At 50.4% G+C, this 6,515-nt stretch overlaps 1 protein-coding gene across 10 annotated transcripts in view; it reads right to left on the bottom strand.

Annotated features, from left to right (window-relative positions):
* The window catches only part of stau1 (staufen double-stranded RNA binding protein 1), a 33,723-nt gene extending 28,931 nt beyond the window's left edge, over nucleotides 1-4,792 (bottom strand). For 4 of the 10 annotated variants that reach the window (XM_069883796.1, XM_069883797.1, XM_069883795.1 and 1 more), the window contains exon 1: nucleotides 2,182-2,370. The gene's annotated coding sequence lies outside the window, so the exon portion shown is untranslated. Of the gene's footprint in view, nucleotides 1-2,181; nucleotides 2,371-3,123; nucleotides 3,676-4,537 lie in introns of those variants that run through there. The other 6 variants (XM_069883788.1, XM_069883794.1, XM_069883792.1 and 3 more) reach the window with 3 other exon arrangements.
* Nucleotides 4,793-6,515: the final 1,723 nt, after the last annotated feature.

The raw sequence follows: 6,515 nt of genomic DNA, 5'->3' as shown, positions 1-6,515 counted from the left end.
TGAACTGCTGAATTTTTAATAAAATGCCACACGTGCTATGATTAATTTGAGATTCAATCATTCTAATTTGGTACTACTATCCAAGAATTTAAGCTTATCAAATCTCTCAACATCAAGTTTCATTTACAATTTTGATCTGCAAAGATGCAGAGAGCGTACTAAATTTAAGCTTCAATCCCAGTGTTTCAAAGCATCAAAAAATAAACACTATACTCCTCAAATCAGTCAACATTTGGACAGAGTTAACATCCAAGGTTGATAAAGTTGCATCAAGGCTTGGGTCACTTTTCCCACGTTGACAATCATGCCCAAAACGCAAGGGCCTTTGTGCTGAAACTCACCCACAGAATCTTTGTTGTTTGCACAACAAAACATTTTGATAGAAAACACAGGCCTGGCAACGCAAATTAGCAAAAAAAGTTTAAACCCCCATTACAAGACTTACTCAAATCCAAGCAAATTGAAAGAACGAGCAACAAGTTTTATTTTACAGTACCCAAGACAGCTCTTGGCGTCATTAACAATGAATTGGGAAAAGCAATTGTTTGGCTAAGAACAAGTGGGCACAATGGAGTTGTGCATTTGGAGCTCCCCTTTGAGAACCAGGGCTGGAACTTTTGTCATTCTATAGTTTGAAGAACAATGGGGGGGGGGGAGAAACCCAGCAACTTGTGATCTTTACACCAAGGTGCAAAACTTCCAACACGTCGTTGGACCAGAAGAGGCAAATCGAGAAAGTTTTTTTTTTCTTTATGCTGTTTAGCAATTGAAGCCCATCTTCGAGCAGAGGGCAACGTTTCGCCCGAGTTTAATCGCTCGATTAACCGCCCCCCCCCCCCCCCCCCCGGCCCACACGAGGCTAATTCGTGCGACACAAGAGGCGCAGGAGCGTTTAACAACAAGTAACATTTCTCTTGAAAGTTGTGACCAGGCGGGTCCGTCGAGGCGCTGAAAGCAGGGAGAATTCTGCGGGATGGGGGGGGGGGTCGGCCGAGGGGGGGGGGGGTCGGCCGAGGGGGGGGGGGGGTCGGCCGAGGGGGGGGGGGGGGGGGGGGGGGGGCGGGCGGCCGAGGGGGGGGGGGGGGGGGGCGGGCGGCCGAGGGGGGGGGGGGGGGGGGCGGGCGGCCGAGGGGGGGGGGGGGGGGGCGGGCGGCCGAGGGAGGGGGGGCCGAGGGAGGGGGGGGGGCCGAGGGAGGGGGGGCCGAGGGAGGGGGGGCCGAGGGAGGGGGGGCCGAGGGAGGGGGGGCCGAGGGAGGGGGGCCGAGGGAGGGGGGGCCGAGGGAGGGGGGGCCGAGGGAGGGGGGGCCGAGGGAGGGGGGGCCGAGGGAGGGGGGGCCGAGGGAGGGGGGGCCGAGGGAGGGGGGGCCGAGGGAGGGGGGGCCGAGGGAGGGGGGGCCGAGGGGCGGGCGGCCAGGAAGGGGGGGGGCCAGGAAGGGGGGGGGGCAGGAAGGGGGGGGGGGCCGAGGAAAGGGGGGGGGCCGAGGAAAGGGGGGGGCCGAGGAAAGGGGGGGGGCCGAGGAAGGGGGGGGGCCGAGGAAGGGGGGGGGCCGAGGAAGGGGGGGGGGCAGGAAGGGGGGGGGGGCCGAGGAAGGGGGGGGGGGCCGAGGAAGGGGGGGGGGGGGGCCGGAAGGGGGGGGGGGCCGGAAGGGGGGGGGGGGCGAGGAAGGGGGGGGGGGGCCGAGGAAGGGGGGGGGGCCGAGGAAGGGGGGGGGGGGCCGAGGAAGGGGGGGGGCCGAGGAAGGGGGGGGGCCGAGGAAGGGGGGGGGCCGAGGAAGGGGGGGGGGCCGAGGAAGGGGGGGGGGCCGAGGAAGGGGGGGGGCCGAGGAAGGGGGGGGGGCCGAGGAAGGGGGGGGGGGCCGAGGAAGGGGGGGGGGAGATTTGCCGGAGTTGGGAGAGGAGGAGGAGGGGGGGGGGGGCTATACCTCCTCTAACGGTCCCCGCTCGGAGCGGCTCTCAGGCCTAGCCACACACTCTCCCCTCCCCTCCCCTCCTGGTTCCCACCCACTCGTGGGTGTCAGCCGGGCCCGGGGCCCTCGGCCCGCAACCTCGGTTCTTTAACCCAGACCCCCCCCCCCCCCGGGCGAGGCCTCGGCTAACGAGCAACTGAGAGGGAAGGGGGTTGTCCGAGCGCCGCCGCCGTCCCCCTCCCCCCATCCCCGCCCCCCCTCGGGGCCGCGTTACCTCCTTTCTTCACAAGGGCGAACGTGACGTCGGTTTTCTGAAGAAACGAATCAATCCATTCGCTGCCAAAGCAGGAAAACGAGCCGCTTCCCCGCTGCCGACACACGGCAAACACTTAAAGAGAATCGGACGAACCGGCGGCGGAACCGACCTGAACCGCTTCACTTTCCCAGAGCCCCGCGCGCCACCGGAACTGACGTCGCCGCGTGGCCGCAGACCCCGGCCCGGCCCGGCCCTGGGGTGAGCCTGGAGTCGGGGGTTCCCGCCGCGCCTCCCCCCCACCCCCACCCCCACCCCTCTTCACCGAAGCGTTGGTTCTGTCGCCCCCATTCCACCGGCCTCCCAGTGTCCCAGACGGCGGCGTCCCAGCAGGGCGTCCCAGCAGGGCGTCCCAGCAGGGGCGTCCCAGCAGGGCGTCCCAGCAGGGCGTCCCAGCAGGGCGTCCCAGCAGGGCGTCCCAGCAGGGCGTCCCAGCAGGGCGTCCCAGCAGGGCGTCCAGCAGGGCGTCCCAGCAGGGCGTCCCAGCAGGGCGTCCCAGCAGGGCGTCCCAGCAGGGCGTCCCAGCAGGGCGTCCCAGCAGGGTTCTGGGGAGGGGGGTGGGGGGATCAGAGGCTTCAACGGGATACAGGTGACTTTCTGCTGTCCCTTTTCCACTGGCCTCCCAGTGTCTCGGGATTGAGTGCCCTTTCTACTGGGGCAGAACTCGTCCCCGGAGACGTCGGTGTGTTTCCCCCCCCCCCCCCCCCCACCCTCCCCAAAAAAAAATGTTTGCTTCCTGAAAAAGAATCCGGGATTATGATAGACAACTTCAAACTGAACGCAAAGATAATTTCAGATTTGCTGCCTCACAGAGGAAGTTGGGGAAACATTAAATGAACTTTTATTGAATTTAGCCTGTTTAATCACATCATGATGCTGACACATTGCACGAGTTCGACTGACCTGAAGTGTTTTGCCTGATTTTCGGATGTGCTCAGCATCTGATGCTTCATGTCAATGTCCAACAAGTCAGCCAGCAGCACTGATCGTCAAGGAAGAAGCCCAAGTGTGAACGGAGAAAATGATTTTTCAGTGACATGTTGCACTTCATGTTTTGGAGACTTGAAAGAGTCTTAAAATATGACCAGAAATCACAAAAATAGGTTATATCTAAAAGAAAATGGTACATGATAGGAAAATTTTAAAGGTGATTTTCGCGATCAGCTGCCCAAAATCCATAAACACTCGTATTCAGAAAGCAAAATCATCATTGCCTAGTGTTAGTAACATTCCTTTAACTATTCTGCATCAAAAGCAACCGCCACTGTTGGAGTCTTCTTTCCTTGTACATGGATTAAGTTAATGAACTTAAGAGATATTGTCCATTGTTTGTCTTAATAAATCCAGTTTCGACAAGTTTTACTATTTTTGATACACAGACAGCCAATCTGCTCATAGTTTTGCTATTATCTGATTCCACCTGCATTGAATTCGCCCGTCGTTATTGAATGACGATCTACCGGGATCAAGGCCTGAAGAGGGCGCACAAAATCAGTGAACGGTGCGGACTCGAAAGGCCAACGTGGCCTGTTCCGCTCCGTAAATGGTTATAGGACTTCAACTATCGTGCACCTTTAAACGTCTCATGGTGTTCTCCAAATTCAAGGATCATAAACTTCCTTTGGAGCTACAAAATCCAAGGTCACTCACCCATGACATTTGTTTTACTTACAAATCTCATTCTTAGGAACATGTCTTGATTTTTCTCAAATCAAGGACTTAACGAAGAACTTTTTTTTACAAGCCCAGAGGACCCCAAAACCCAGCAGCAATAGATATTCACCAAGACAAATGGTTACTTCAACAAAGGTTGCTTTCAATTATCTTTAAACATGAAACACAATCACACTCTAACTTATCACTATTGCCTTAACTAACCTAACTTAACCCCCTTCTAATTCTAAGCACACGTGACTGTAAGTTAGAAAAGTTCTTTGGTTCACAAACCAATCTCATTTGTCATTCCTCCAAGTTCTCTGGTATCAGACAATTCTTATACTGTACACAGAATTTAACATTTATAAAGTTCACTAAGCTTTGGTGCTTGAAAGGTAAATGGTTACTGCTCAGGAAGGTTGTCGGTTTTCAGAGATATTTGTTGTACGCTGGATACCCACAACTGATTCCTTTTAATCAGCCATTTCAGTGTCTTGCCGATGAAACTTTCCCCCTTAGCGTACTCTAGATAACCTTTTCTTTCAGGTCACCAGAATTCTTTTTGTTTCTCTCATTTCAAGTGAACATTAGACAGCCAGACCTCTCCTCTTACATGAGTTACAAGGCTTTGACCAGGCTGAACTAAGCACTCATACCCCACCTTCCAAATGGGGTTTTTCACAAGTTTGCCAGCTAGTCCTGTTCCAGTCCCAGCTGCTGCTGACTGTAAAGCTGCTCTGTCTCTCTCTGAGAGAAAGCCTATTTGACTCTCTCTGCTTGCAAAACCACATGATCCCTCTTAGAACAGCAAGTTCGCCTCCAGACAATCTGCAGTTCTGACAATGCTTTCATCTGTTGCCTTTTTGTGAACAACAACCCATTAGAGAAGTCTCTTGGCACTCTCCAAAGCTTTTGCAAAGGCTGTTGACCACAGCATGCCTAGCATGAGCAGAGCTCCAACATTTTAAATAAGATCAGTTTTATAGTATTTGTATGTGACCTAATTTAACTTCCAAAAACATCTATGTTGTCACAACTTGCTTTCACACTTTTTTTCCTCCATCTCTGTCATGCAGTTTGTTTACATTTCTTTATTTGTATATTGAGTCAGTCTTTTTTTTCGTATTGCAAGTGGTAATTCTGCCTCACGTGTAGAAAACATTTCAGGGTTGTACGTGATGTTCTGTACTCTGGCAGTAAATCTAAAATCATTTGTAAAGTAGCTCACTGTTCCAAAGAACATCTAATATAGTGAAAAATTAGGTCAGTGAAAGGGTCACTACACAGGATGACGGAACCTGTCATGTTGTAATAAACATAATTTTATTTTCAAAATTACCAAATTGCCTTTCAACTGCTGTAAAAATTGTCAAAAAAAGCAAATGAAGCAATCCAGTTTGCAAAAGCTGGGAATAAGTATGTTTTTTTGACAATTGAATGAAACACCGAACCTAAAGGGGAAATCATTCCACAAATTACTGTTGTGATATTTCATATAAATCCATACTTTGCTGCCTTCAACAGTCTGATATTTTGTGAAAATGAGGAGTTGCACTGTTTGTTTCCGAAACTGACTCTGCAGGTTTTATGCCAGAACCTCATCAGGCACAATGTTTTTCATTTGTTTGAGCATGTAAAAAATTCCCAGTATTCATCTGCATTGCCCCAACCCATGCAAGATTGTGCACGTGGCTTGTATTTATGAACATAAGCCAAATATTAGCAGAATCATGTTACTGGTGCTTGATAGGGATCTTATTTAGTACTTTATAAAAATCTTACCAATGCTTAAACTATGCCAAAATGTTGCTTCTGAAGTTGTATGGAAATTTTCCCAATTTTTAAAAAGCTGTACTATTCAACCTGACAGATGAACAGCTAAGGGTCCTTTTTTCTGCCTCATTTGTCAACACATTGCCTTGTCTCTGATCAAATGGAGGATGTTATTTGAAGTGACAGGTTATCCTGGTATGAAGTATTCATGCAATATCCCCAACCCAAAGATGTTGTAAAGTCTCTATCTCAGCCTTGGGTGGCAAAAAATTACAACCAACACTTTTGCCATGCATCAAACTGGGTAGCTAGGAACTTCAACATGACTTCATCAATCTTCCTACTCTTAAAAAAAATAAAACTAATGCAATAATTTTACTTAAATATAAACATTTTTATTACCTCACCACCATTTGTTACGATTTTATATTTTAGGCTCAGATTTTACAAAAAAAAATGATCACATGCTAATTCACCTTGTTCCGTGCAAATAGAAAAACAATACAATGTGGATGATGAAAATCTGAAACAATGCTCCAAGTAACAAGTTAAGCCACATATGGAAATAGTGCTGCGTTTATGTTTCAGAACAATGAAACAAAGAGCAAGAGTCCAAAAGAATGCTTTGCTTGCCTGGCAGCAGGGTTTAGATTTGCAGAACTGGAAGAATCAAGTGAAAGGATTCAGCCATTGTGGTTTGCCTCAATGCCAACAATGGGCAGAACAATGAAAAAGCTTTGTGCTTGGTCAGAGGCCATGCACAAAATCAAGCAGAAATTCAAAAGGTAATCACCTATGGATCATCATTTGAGACACATACAAACTAACACAAGATTTGAATAAGCATCTGAAGAACTAGTTTAGCC

The sequence above is a fragment of the Narcine bancroftii genome, chromosome 6 (assembly GCF_036971445.1).
Source record: "Narcine bancroftii isolate sNarBan1 chromosome 6, sNarBan1.hap1, whole genome shotgun sequence".
Classification (NCBI taxonomy): domain Eukaryota; kingdom Metazoa; phylum Chordata; class Chondrichthyes; order Torpediniformes; family Narcinidae; genus Narcine; species Narcine bancroftii.
The sequence above is the reverse complement of the archived record's forward strand: the minus strand, read 5'-3'. Positions and strand labels throughout refer to the sequence as shown.